The sequence below is a fragment of the Pteropus vampyrus genome, unplaced genomic scaffold (genome assembly GCF_000151845.1).
Source record: "Pteropus vampyrus isolate Shadow unplaced genomic scaffold, Pvam_2.0 Scaffold155, whole genome shotgun sequence".
NCBI classification, from domain to species: domain Eukaryota; kingdom Metazoa; phylum Chordata; class Mammalia; order Chiroptera; family Pteropodidae; genus Pteropus; species Pteropus vampyrus.
This window is the reverse complement of record NW_011888936.1, coordinates 1,355,745-1,370,758: the sequence shown is the minus strand read 5'-3', so window position 1 is coordinate 1,370,758 and position 15,014 is coordinate 1,355,745.

The window sequence follows — 15,014 nt, the reverse complement described above, 5'->3', positions numbered from 1 at the left end:
GTTGACAAGGTCCTTGCAATCTGTGAGGTCAACCACCAAGGGTTGCCTTGCCATAAAAAAAAGAGAGAGAGAGAGAGAGATTATATAGTATTAAAGAACGTGTCAATAAAAAAAAAGCACAATTTTCTCTCTTCATTCAGTGCACCATACTTTGATCCCCTCTAATCCTACCTCGTCTCCCTCAAACCCCAGATTCCATACACTGCACTGACTTAGGCTCCTATTCCCCTAAGAACGACCGAATACAAGATGTTTTTAGTGAGGATGAATAGGCACATATTTCTGTACAAGATGAGTATCTAGTTTGCTATTTCTGGCAAAGGACAGGGAATGTCCAAGGTTGTCAGTACAACTTTATCTCCAATGATTTAACTGGACCTTTAGCAAGCACAGAATATAACTTCAAAAGAAAGAAAGGTTGTTTTTTTTTTTTTTCCATGATTAAACAAAGAAAGCCAGGGAACACTATCCGGGGCAGGGGAACACTGACAGACCTTCAGCCAAGAGTTAAGTTGCCAAAAAATTTTGAGAGAGGAAAATTAGAAAACAAAACAAACAAAAGAAAAATCTTTATACTTTCACATTAAGTTAAGTAAAGCAAAATAACACAAATATGGGCAAAGTAAAGAAAAATTTTTCAACAAGGGAATACAGTATAGAACAAAACTGATTCACTGAAATATGGTGTTGGAGGAGAGCTCTACGGATATCCTGGACTGCCAGAAAGATGAACAAGTGAAACATCACTGGAGGCAAAAATGACAAGACTGAAGCTGTCCTACTTCGGGTACACCATGAGAAGGCAGGGTTCTTTGGAAAAGACAAAAATGCTGGGAAAAAACAAGGCAGCAGGAAAAGTAGAAGACAAGTTCGGAGATGGATCGACTCCATGAAAGTAGCCACAGGCCTGAATCTACAGATGCTGGGCAGAGCTGCTGAGGACAGGACATTTTAGATGTCACTGAGGCAACTCAATGGCATATAATACACAATCCAGTATAGAACTAAAACTTAAGGAACACACCATACAGTGACTCTGAGACAAGAAGTTTAACCGTAGTCTTCCAACAATATAAAAACGGGTTGGGAAAAGTTCACCAAAGTACACGGGGGACTCAAGTATCCTGGTTTTAAAAAGAGTGTGGCTCACAGAATAGCCATGATTTCTAGAATTATCAGCTGTCTTATAAAGAGTAATGGTAATTTGAACAGTCCAATTGATTTCAACAAACATTTCCTGAATATAACTGTCATACAGAAAACTCTATTAAGTGCTCTAGGATAGAGAAATCCAAGTCCGAGATGAGTTTTAAAGTAACTCAGACCATACTTTATTTTCAAAGGTTTGTGCAGTTAATGTTGAAGAATTAGGTTCAACCGCAGGAACTTGCCATGTTTTATAATTCAAAATAATTGAATAATGGTAATTTCATACAGTTCAGCCTGCTATGTGATACATAAAATTTAAGACCAACAAAATAACTGTGAAATAGAAGTCTAGGCAAAATGTCTCTAAGAGCACAGAAATTAAAAGGCAAAAAAAAAAAATTCATCCGCTTTGACTTTGGAAAGCAGGGCAGCTTCTTGGAGCAGATGGCATATGAACTAGGAATGAGGTTTTGTGAGTTGGAATAGTTAGAAAAGGGAATATAGTGGAGAGGAAGTGGCAGATGGGAATTTTAGACTGAAGAAAAGCAAGAACATAAGCGCAGGATCATAAAGTATAAAAGAATAATTCAAACAGCAAAAATCATCTATTTTAATGTCATAGAATACATATGTGAAGTTCATTATTAAAAAAGAATTTAAATTCAATTCACTTGGTGAATTTGATGTTATGTCTCAAAATCTAAAAAAGTGTAGGATTATGAAACAAATACCAAGGTTTTCTGATAAATAAAAGGAAAATGAAATCAGAGCAGCAAATCAAACATTCGCTACAAAACATTCTCAAGTTCATAGAAGTCTCGATATAAAATAATACACTAAAAGCTCCTCCCTCTGCTACAGATGTATCAAAACCGTGCATGCGATGATGCTGCTCTGTTCAGTGACCGGCAACACATCTCCCCTTGACTACTGTCCTAATGGAGGCCTCTGCCTCTGCCTCTGCCCCAAATATCCATGTTTGAGAACGGTCTCATCGGATTTAAAGGTCAAGTTCTTCCCACCACTCCAATTACAAATCACTACAAGTAACTATTATACATTTACCATGGTAATGGCAAAATTTAATATTCACTAGAACTTACTGTTTTGTGGGAACGCTGGCTTTTGCATGGTTATGAGGATGGTAATGAAGTCTAATCCACTGCTCCATTACACTTATTATTCTTAGTCACAATAACAGTGTTCCGTTTAAGCTTTAGGACAGTATTTAAATAGATGGTTTAGGAAACAATAACGCCTAAAAAAATACTGTAGGTGTATTCCAGATTTAGAGTGAGTAGGAAACTGGGAATTTTATCACTCCATCAAACAATAAAACACTCTAAGCCAACTACACAAAGAGGCCAAGAAAACAGGGAACGGGGATTTTTTTTCTCCTTGTTGGACAGTCAGCAAGCTAATAAAAATATTGATCAAAGAACACGTAAAAAGACTTTTAATTATTGTTTGGTGGGTAGCTTTCTTTTTTAAGAAAAGTTGTTAAATGTTAGTTATAATGCATAAACACTATACCCAAGGGGTACACTACATACCATCACCAATTGCTCCTTTGAGCAAGATAAGGGGGAAAATGGATTTAGGGGACCAAGAGAAAGAGGAATGAGAGCCATGCAGAGATAAACACAAAATATCTCAGAAAAATGAAATACAAAAGAGGAAAGCACCTACAATCAAACCCACTTGAACACAGATGAGCATTTTAATTGCTAGGTCTTTCCAAACATTTTTAATGAAGACTAACAGATGTCTATTGGGTTTTCATTAATATATGCAAAAATTGGGATACCTTAGCATTTGCCCCACGGGACATGAAATTATGTTAAGGGCTGAATATAAAACCTACAATCCAGAGGATCTTTCCCAACTAAAGCCAATGACAACTTCACGGCCTCATGCAAGAAGGATGTAACTAATATTTTTGGAACAATGAGACATTCCTGTTAAAAGTGTTAGAAAATACCAAAATGTTATAAAGTAATTATTGCTTGTATGCTTGAGCATGAAATTGACAGAAGTTCTAGGAGTTGACCTTAATTTGTGAAATGCAACCACAAATTTCAACAATCATATCTCCATTTAGAGTTTTAGGTTTAGAGAATTAGATGGTGATTGTTTACAAGATCCTTCTACAATTTTGTGTCAATTTTGTTTTCTCTGCTCTGACAGTTGGGTTTGGTTTTGGTTCTTAATTTAGAGGTAGTAAGAGATGAATGATAATATGTTTCCAGACTCCAACGTGAATTCAAACTTGGCAGTAGGAAGGCATATGACTATCTCCATGTTCTCTATATACTTCCTTTCTCCTTATCACTATTTGTGGGGACTGTGATACCTTAGTCCTGAGAGTTCCCAAAGCATTCACCCAGCCGGCTTCCCAGATGCTAAGGTGGTAAAGGACCCTGCCACTGATTTTTAGGTGGAGTGAGAAGGCAGTGGTAGAAAGGCCCAGTGAAGGGCTGGCTCTTCTTAAAGACCTAGAGCAACAAGTATGGCAGGAGCACTGGAGCCAGGAGTAGGAAAACTGGCCACTGTCACCGGCACTCTCTACTACCCACACTTGAGTGCCTCTGGACCACAGAGGAACATGGATGATGCTTTCTCCAAAACTCTACCTTGGTATAGAGCAGGAGTCAGCAAACCTTTCCTGTCAAGAGCCAGAGAGTAAATATTTTCAGCTTTGGAGGCCAAAGAGTCCAAAGCAGCTACAGAAAACACTTAAACACATGGGGTAACTGTGTACCCATAAAACTTTATTTATAAAACAGGTTATGGGCTATATAGTTTGCTAAGGTTTGGCCCTGACTTCTTAAGTCTCCAAAGTTATCTCTCTGGTAACACACTCTCACATCTCTATTTTGAGATTATGAGCCCTAGCAGTTACCATAACATTTGGGTGCAATGACAGCTGTAACAAGCCATCACTGAGACTGCCCCTTCTACCAAAAGCATTTCTTGAGCACCTGCTATATACCAGACACTGTGCTAATTAGACTACATATAATTCACTGAATCCTCAGCTACTGTTATCACCACTCTATTTCCAGATATAAATATCAAAGCAGCTTTAAATGGTGGAAGAACTCATTCTAAAATTTTTGTGACTCTGATTCATAGCTACTATTTACTTCCAGTGGGCTTCAAACTTTAGAGTTTGTCACAATCAATGGGGAGTTTGTAAAAATGCCACTTCCTGGGCCCCACCTTCAAAAGTTCTCATTTAGTCATCTGGAATTAGGCCCAGGACTTTGCATTCTAACACATATTTCTAGTAAAGCTGGTGCAACTTGTCAGTGAAAAAAACATTGAGAAGTAGTACAATACAATGCATTTTCCAAGCAAAAAGCCAAGTATATATATTGGAATAAGGATTGCTAGTATCTGCTAAAACCAAAGCAATGATTATCCTCAATGAAAATTTTAAAAATTTTAGAATAAATTTTACTTTCAGCCTGCTTTATATCTTATGCACTAAAAATTACAAAAACTATACCAAACTTTTAATATATAAAAGTAATTTAAATTTTAAAAACCAATTTTTGTTTTAAAAAATTATTAGCTAAAGAAATCACTGATATTACAAGCATGAAGAAAGGGTGATGATCGTCTGCTAGCATTTATGTTTTTAAGATATAAGTCTACTAATACCTCTTTCTTTGTATCCTCCAAAATATATGCTTTCTAGAACATTTTACTAAGGATGTTAGAGAAGAACTAGGACATTGTTTGGCAATAATTTCATTTGGAGTTAATTATGACAACACAACTTGTTGAATAAGGAGGAGAAAGCATGGCCCAAGACAGAAGTTCAAAGCAGCAGTTCTATGAATTCTGCCATCAAAAGCACATGGGACTAGAAGCTCAGCCACCAGCAAATGCACATGATGTGAATGGTGACACAAGCCCTCTGTCAGAAGTTATATAGGTGAAAGACAAGACAGCAGAATGGTTTCAAAATAAAGTCTTAGTAGGATTTTCTCACCTCTCATAGTAGCTGATGTCTCTGGGCCCTAAGAACAAAGCTTCACAGACCCTGTGAGAGTCTAGAATCTTCTGCATAGCAGTCTCACAATAGCAGGGCTGGGGATATAGCCACAAGGTTATGGAGCAGGGGCTCAACATTTATACAACATATATCTGGGATCCAATTATGGGCCAAGATATGTGCTAAGTGCTGGGACTTAAACAATGAATAAAATGTACTCCTCGTTCTCAAAGATTTATAAACTGACAGAAGTCAGAGTTCTAATCCCGGTTTGTGCCAACTTCTAGTCATGTCATTAAAATTCCTGAGCCTCGTGGGTTTTTTTAATTTGTAAATTAGAGATATTAAGTTCTTCAGCTGTTAGCATGAAATGAGAATCTTTATAAAGTGTAAGATACTAACATGTAAGTAATTGGTGTTAACAGCATTGTCCAGAGGAAGCCAGAACTGGGCTACCAATGAAGCCCCACTGAGTGCACAATTAATGAGCAGAAAAGAAGGAACTGCAGTTACTGCACCCAGATGCATTCTTATGAAGAACAACACTAATGAGGGCCCGATCCACATCAGTTTTACCAACATACTCTTAATTCTTAGAAACTTCGCAGAAATGAGTGATTGGAGGAGTGAGTGATATCTTACAGATCAGGGACAAAAGTGTGGTCCTGCTCTGTTTCTCAACACTGTGGGACCCTAAGGGGCAGGAGTCTGCTAAAAACTCCATAAAGATGGTAAGCTCAGGCCCAAAGACCAAGCAACCCTTATTGTCCAGTAAACCCTCCACTCGGAAATTCTGCTAAGAATAAATACCATCGTTCAAAGGAATTTAATCCACCACAGAAATGACTGCGCTGGGGACAATGTTGCCTGCTGCTAACCTATTCTAGCATACAAAGAGACAAAAGGAAAAAGATGAAGGCCATTCAGAAATCAAAATATGGTTATTAGATGATACTTTTATGAACATAATTTGATTTATAAGAAGGACCATATGGCTGGGATTCTGAACATGTAGGTTGCTGTATTCCCAATGCCATCATATTGATCTGCAGGTCTTTCAAAGACCGAATTTGTCTGTTTGAAAAATTAAGATCATAATATTAACTCTACCATTTTTACAAAGCTTTGATGATGACCAGATAACAAATGAGAAAGCATTCTAAAATATTAAAGTCGCTCACAAGGAATTATGATTAAATATACAAATTTCAATTTTACACATACAGATTGGATTATTTTCCAAGCTCTTGAGAAGAAACCTAGGCAATATGTTATTCTTCCACCTCTAGTGGAACTGTGCAATCATTATTTGTAAAATTCTCATATTTTAGTCATCAAAAAAGTAATACAACCCTAAATACAAATCTAAGCTTAATCTATAATAGATTCTGTCATTCCATTGTAAACACAGGTGTTACTGTGGTCTCTTTCTAATCCTAATATATATATCTCTCTCTCTTCAAAATATGATACAGTATTAATTTATGTCATTGTATTTAATATGTACTTAGATAAGCCCAAGAAATAATATGTTAGTCACCAAAAACATGTTGAATATCCCAATTAATCTAAACATTTAGGCATTTAAAAATAAGCTTTCTGAAACCAAGACATCACATGAAAACAAGACTTTTATCTCTTATGAATACAGATACAAAAATCCTCAACGAAATACCTGTGACCCAAAACATGGCAACATATAAAAATAATTACATATCATGACCAAGTGGGATTTATCCCAGGTATGCAAGGGTAGTTTAACATCTGAAAATCAATTAAATGTAATACACCATATCAATAATAGACTAAAAGACAAAAACCACATTATTATAGCAACAAATGCGGTAAAAGCATTTGACAAAATCCAACCCACTTTCACAATAAAAACATTCAATGAACTGAGAATAGAAGGAAACTTCTTTATCACGATAAAGGACATCTACCAAAAAGAAAAAAGAAAGGCAGATTACACCAAATTTAATGGTTAAAGACTAGACGCTTTCCCCCTGAGACCCAGAAGAGACTAGAATGTCCGTTCTCACCACTTCTCTTCAACGTCCTATGGAAAGTTCTAGCCAGGGCAATTAGGTGAGAAAAAGAAATAAAAGCCATTCAGATTGGAAAGGAAGAAGTAAAACTAGCTCTAGTCACAGATGACATAATCCTGTATACAGAAATTTCTAAGGAATTCATTTTAAAAATTAGAACTGATAAGTAAATTCAGCAAGGTTGCAGGATACAAAACCAATATACGAAAATCAACTGTGATTCTATATACTTGCATGAACAATCCGAAAATGAAATTAAGAAGACAATTCTACCTACACTTAATGGTACTGTATTACATATTTGAAAATGTCTAAGAGTAAATCTTAAAAGTTCTCATTACCAGGGAAAAAATGTGTAACTATGGATGGTGACAGATGTTAATTGGACTGATTGACTGTGGTGGTGATTTCCCAATATATACAAATATTAAAACATTATGTTGTACATCTGAAACTAATATAATGTTATATGTCAATTATACCTCAATAAAAAAAAACAATTCTATTTGTAATAGCATTAAAAATAATGAAATATTTAAGAATTTAACAAGAAAAACACAAAACTTATACTTTGAAAACTATTAAATATTGTTGAAAGAAATTAAAGAAGATCTGAATAAATGGAAAAACATCCCATGGTCATGGTGAATTATGGTGACTCCATCACAAGTGGCACTTGAGAAAGAAGCTTCTGAGAAAGCTGCCAGAAGCCAACTTCTTCTCAGTCTACAAGCAGAACACCAGATACCTTCCTTCTCACTCCTGTGCACTTGAGGAGGAGCTAGGCTGACATTAAAGCTGACACAGAGAAAGAAACTGGATCCATCCTTGATGATACTGTTGAGATGTTAAACCAACTAATCCTGCACACCTACCTACCTCTGGACTTTGTATTATCAGAAAACCAAAGTTCCCTTTATTATTAAAGCCAGTTTAAGTTCATTTTCAAAATGAACTTAATAATAAACTTCAAAATGAACTCATAATCAAAAACACATCTGACTTGACTAAATCACATTGCTAGGAAATGCTAGTGGCTAAGTGGAGCAGGAATACACTCTTGGAGGCAAGTGTTGAAATGGCAATTTTTGAACAAAGGCAAATTATTTCCCCCTTCTGTATTGAATCTTGTCTCAAAGCTTCATCCAGAACTTTATGCTCAAAACTTTTTTCAACTCAAAGATTTTACCTGAGCTCCAGTTCCATAATTCCAATGATATGAGCACGCATTCACTCAAATGCCCTACTATCGATTCATACATGTAATATGACCATGACTGGGCTCAGAATGTAACCCCAAATCAACTCTCCTGCAATGTCCTCATTCTCACAATCACCCAGTACTAAAACTTCAGAATCCTCTCTCGCACCCTATGTTCAGCAGTCAAAATATTCTTCATTAAATGCTCTTAATTCTACCTATTTTTTGCATTCTAAAACTTCCTTATTTTAGGCTAGACCAGAATTTTTACTTTCTATCTAGTCTCCTTGACTCCACAGCTTCTTCTCACAATCCAATTTGCATGCTACTCGGATTAAGATTTTCACATTAATATTTTCATTATGTTGCTTCCATATTCTAAAAAGTTCCATTATACCCCTCGCTGAAGGCAAAGTAGAGATCCATAATCTACCACCACCAGCTCGAGTTAAGTGCCTGCTAAAAATTAAACTAAGTAGTGGTAGTAATGGTGGTGGTTGTTTCATTTTCTCTAGGGAGGTGCAAAAAAGTCACCATGGACATCTTTCGGAGGATAAATCAGTTTTTTGGGACTGGGGGCAGTATACCCGAAACTTGGAAAAGCAAGGTGACCTCTGGATTACACACCTTGTCACCTATTATTTCTTTAACACAAAGCACTCAGTTATTTTCCTCACTTTTCCCATGCTCATGCTCTTCCCTCATCAACAATGGGTCCTTCCTCTTCCCTCCACCACCTCTATGTAGAAATTATACCCAGGGTCTCTTAGTTCTTACAATTATTTCCCACTTATTAATCAATATGCTTGACATGGACACTTATGCAAATCCAAAAAGCCTCCCAGTTCCCACAGAGATTTTATTGTTCCTTTTTTGGTTGCCTTTGCTGACATTAATGTCCAAAATAACATGACACAAAAAGTAAAGAAATGAAAATATGGAGGTCATATATATGGACAAAGCTGGAGTTCATTTAATGACAAAGAACTGTGTAAACTATAAATAACCATAATATAGTCATTACCAGTTGCTTGCAAATAACTCAAGGAATTACACTAATTTTTAAAGAATATTTCAGCTCTTAGAAATTCTAATTCTAAGTTTTTTCCAAAATATATTCTCACATGCAAAAAAGAAAATAAAGTCAAGAAATGAATCTAAAAACTATATAGAGTGAGAGGAGTTGTAATCAATACATTATACCTTAGGCCAATTTCTCCACAGAAGTAAAATAAAGAAAAACACAAACTAATGTAAATGAACATTATTTTGGTTTAAGTAGCAAATCCAACTTAAACCACTCCAATTTCAACATAAGTTACTAATTAAAAACGTGTGAAAGTCACTACTTCCTTAGGGAAGGACTGCTTTTCTCAAATATTTCAGAGCTCACCAGGTATATTAGTGAAAAACAATGAAAAAAATAGCTAGGAGATAGCCTATATTTAAGTTACACAAATTAATATATTTTATAGATTCAGATTTATACAATTTTACATTTTTTTAAATACATCTCTCTATCTATGTATACTATATTCATAAATATTTGTCATACATGCACACAAAGACACGCAAACACAGGAGAAAAAGTGTAAAATTCTGTTCCTTCAAATCATCTATGCTTTAATCCCTCGGCAGCTGAGAAAGCAAAGAACAGTGGTTTTATTATTAATAACCATAAAAGATACATTCTGTAGGTATTTAGAAAACTATAGCTCCTGGCTTTAAAAAAGCACATGCACATGCCTTCGTGAAAAGGAAACAACCTGAGCATAACGAACAGGCTTCCACAGCACTCTGCACTTTATGTATCATGAGGCTGTTGCCTCTCACCACACTGTGCATTTCTAAGCGGGGAGGGCTGGGCCAAGAATCCCCAGAACAAAGCACGACGCTTGGCACACAGGACTGACTCTGTAAATGCTTCTTTTCCAGAACCTGAAAAGCTTTGAGATCTACTATTCTATTGATTTGGCTACATTTTGAAAGCATTTTTCAAGCTACATATTTTCAGCAGAAAACACTTCACCTAAGTGGTATGTTTTATAATTATTCTATTCACTGTATACAATATTAATTTCCTTTTAGTTGTTTTACGCTTATCTTTCAGATTTCACAGGAAAACTCAGTACTAATATGTATTTCTGAGATTTGTTCAATAAAGTATACATTTTATAGACTGATTATATACCCTTTAGCCTGAGAAGTTCACATTTTTTAAATCTCCAAGTAGAACAAAGATCGGTTCACTTTCCCTTTTTCAGATCCGTATCTTTCTTGAGATGTGATTGGAATACCTCATGTGGGATTTCAGATTATAAATGTCAGGGGTTTATGACAATAAAACTGTATTCAGTGAAACCTCAATTATCTAGACTCCTCAAAGAATAAGTCCTGCTATATGGTTGAACTTTTCTTACAGTGAACACTTTCAGGGCCATATTTTTAATTCTAATCTTTAAAGGCCATGTTTATAAACTGCATCACGTATTTCCAATTCCCTACAAAAGAATATACTTGTACTGAAAACTTAAAGTCTTCTTGGTGATTTGGGGTTACCATTTTGAACAGCAGTCACAGTGAGGCGTGACTTCTGCCAAGCCACATATCTGATTCCAGAATTGCACTGGGTGTGTTGGGTTGTGTTCAGTATAGTACTGTAATACCATCAAGGACACACAGTTCCACACACTGCTAAATACACCCTGTATCTCTTACATCTTCGTGGAATCCTCTGAGGAAGGCAGTATTCTCCCCACCCAGATTCCTACCATCTCCCATCATATCTCGAGCCAGCTCTTCTGCTCTGACAAGGGGCAACTTTCACACATATTCTGAGCAGTATCTCTCAGTTATGTTAATTTGTTGACAAGTGCTCAGAGGTGGTTTCTGGAGGTTCTTTCCTTTTTTTTTTTTATTTATAAAATTCAGAACACTTTTGTATGAGTTGGTGATACTAAAAGAAACCAAAAAAACAAACAAAAAAAGCAGTTTTCCATAAAGTGAACCGTAAGAGTTCATGATTCTAACAACGCTAAGCTGCATCTTAAATTACATCTATTTTCCTTTGTACCGACTGACCCTTTTACTGGCATTCAGCACAGTGCTCAGAAAATCAAAAGGTGACTTGACTACACTATACCCAGCCCCAGGAGAAAAGAGGTGCCCCGTTTCCCTTGCATAGAAAATACGGCTGGCACTATATATTACAATCATAACAAACCTCAGTCAAAGTTTCACAGAATCATCTAACATACAAGATGTATTCTAAACAAAATGCGATTATTAAGATTCAATGACTTAACTTGATCTCTTCAGAGAAACTATTTTAAAGGCAAAAACATTGGCCCAGGATTTCCTTCAAGCTTTTCCAAATCAATATTTGTAAATCATGTTTCTGTTTCCTAGGAAACTAAGCAGGTTAAACCTACAGCAAGAAAACTCTACCAATGTCATTTTCCTTTTATCCCTGGCTCACACATGTGGTTACTGCTTATTAGAAAAAAAAATAAAATAAAATTACCTTTCAGTATCACTGATAGAACAATGAAATGAGAAGGGAGCTAGAATATTACTTTCTCAGCCTGCTTCTCCTCCTGGGGTGTGATGGAAGACAGAATAAAAGCCTGCCCAAAGAACTCCAAAAAGCTGGAGTTCAGTAAGCACTCCTCACAGTCTGTGGCATTTAGCTTAACTCATTATGTGAAAGGTGAGACCAAAGAAGTTAAAAACCTGGACTTATTAGAAACATCGTGTCAGATATTTCTGGGTTCAAATTCCAAATCTCCTTCCTTGGCAAAGTTACTTCACTTCTCTGAAAGGGGGAAATACCTAGCTCACACTGTGGTCATATTCATTAGGTTAAAAAAGTGAATATAAAATACCAAGGTCAGAAAAATGTTGTCTCTGAAGAGTCTCTAAGAGCCTTGTTCAAAGATGACAAAACTGGTAGTTTCTCAAGGACTTTACGGCCAGTGTAAAACAAGGATTTTTTGCTAAGCTCTCATCTTGGAGAGTTTACATGGAGATATGGCATTCTCAGAAAGTACAGCGGACTACTACAAAAATGCAAGTGAACTTTCATCTTTGAGAATGTGATTTAGCATTGTACAGCTTTGCCAGGTCTGCAAATATAAGCTTGCTCTGACTTTTTTAATCAACAACGTTGATTTCCTTCAATAGAAGAGGAAAAGTGAGACACAAATCACACAACATGGGTGAGTTGCAAATGTGACCCAAAAAGTTTGTTTAAACAATTTCAAATTTCTAAAAGCTAATGTTAAATCACCGGAACTTGTAAGGCATCACAAGTCTGTCCCAAAGATCCAAATGAACGCATGCAGCTAGGTTTGTTGCTTAACAAGACTCAGACACCGCATCACAACATTTTAAACACATTTTTAAGTATTTTCACATTTAACCACACGGCTAAAATATAAACGTCATGCACATACTCATGCGCCTTTATGATTTAAATGTCTGCAATTGCAAAGCAACTTTTATCTAAAGCAGGAACTTTTCATTTTTCCGTACTACAGGCCCCACTCCACAAACTGCTCCTCCAAATATTTTTTTTGAAATATTCTTTTTGCCTTATAGACACATCTCTTGGGTCACCACGCCAAATATTCAAGATTCAATTTTCTATTCTCTCCCCTTGATAATACATATAAACCCAAAAAGAGAAAAGAACTAAGAAATGTAAACAACTAACCAGCTAAACTACTTTTAAAGGCCACAGTCATCCTCTATTACCAAATGATATTTAGACACGGCAGCTCTAAATTTCCCTCTGTACCATTCACCTCCTGACAGAATCCCAGTAATCCTGATTTCAGGAATGTAACCATTTCAGCTGTAATACTAAAGGCAATTCAGGTTTTCTGTTTACCATACATAGCTATGCTGAACTCACTGCTCAGAATCTTGAATCGAATTACACACTGATGAGAGGACACTGTGCCCATTTTAATGAAGTGCTAAAAACGGTCCAGGTGATTACTAACCATTATTAGTACTGCTCACCTCCAGGCAAAATCTTGGTGTTATAAACTGGTAGATGAATCAAACTACTACTACTACTACTACTGTCAGTAGTAGTAGTAGTAGTAGTAGTAGTAGTAGTAGTAGTAGTAGTAGCAGCAGCAGCAGCAGCAGCAACAGTAGTAGCAATAGCAGTAATAGTAGTAGTACCACTACCACCACTCACAAATCTAGAAGCACTAAGACCTCAGGTATGGATTCTGACACAGAGACCTGAGAGCTGAATGCCTGTCTGGGCCCCTGGCTCTATTGCATTCAAGCTCACTAACCTAGTGCAGGTCACTTTACCTTTATCTACAGAAGACAGACGATTCCCAAAACTCCTTCAAGCATCCTTGATTCGTTAGGCGTAATGCCCTAGAGATACGTATACTGAATAATAAATAGCTGTATCAAACGTCATACATGGGTTTTGCTACAAGGCAGGAATGCAAACTTCCCAGATATTCAGGAAAGCACCATTATAAAAATCAGACCTTAGTAACCTTTTATTTTTATTGAATTTTTATGCAAGGCATCTTCATCACAGGCATAACATTTTTTAGAAAATATTTTCTAGGCACCTTAAACAGCCCTGAACTATATTATTAAGCGATTAGGTTTAAAATGTAATAAAGGATTATATTTAAGCAGCCAAGTAAACAAGTTCACATGGAAAACAATATGTCCAAAACCTCACAGTGGTAATATGTGACACAAGGGCTGGTTTTATAACACAAATAAATGAAGTTTCATTAACATGTGTTTACTTTCTCCAGGTTAGGAAAGGCTATTTTTATGACTGACTTTTTATTACTGAACTTAGATTCCTAATTATCATTCTATAAATGGTTTTAGAGAAAGCCCTTTGTCCTACATCAACCCTCATAGGCATTTAAAGCCCTCACAACACAAATCTTGCCTTGCTCGGAAACATAAGCTCGTACCCTCTGATCTAGAGAAGACTACATGAGACCATCCAATCAAAGTGCTGGTCTTATACTCAGATTCTACAACTCAAGAGCTATTCCTTCAACCTGGCCACATACATATCCCCACAACACATATACCAAGTGATTCAGTCAGTAAATCTTGGAGGACAAAGAAGATACTAAGTGCAGGGTACTGGGGAAGCACTTCCAATGCATTTCTCTAACATGCATTTTTCCCTTTTTATAAAATTTATCATATATAATGCAGCTGTTTCATCTCCTGGTCATGGTTCCGTGTGGGTGGAGACTGCATCCTTCTCTCCTCTTCTGCAGGTCCCCTAGCATGATGCCTCACGCAGAGAGCGCACTCAGTGGGGGTGGAAAATACGTGTGGATTTAAACTCAGCATTAAAAAAAAAAACCCCACATATACATTCTAACAACAGTGCTAAAGGCATAAATGGTACAAGTGGGTACAAGTTCAACCATAAAACATTACTGTATTTTGCGCCCAGCAGCACCTGAGGACATGGGGTGTTGTGAGGAAAAGGAGGATGACACATGCAGGTGAGCAGGCACCGAGCACCTGGGTGCTGAGGGGAAGAGGGAAGCAGCATGGCTGCATGCTGGCAGCTGTCCACTGGAGATCAAGGACACAG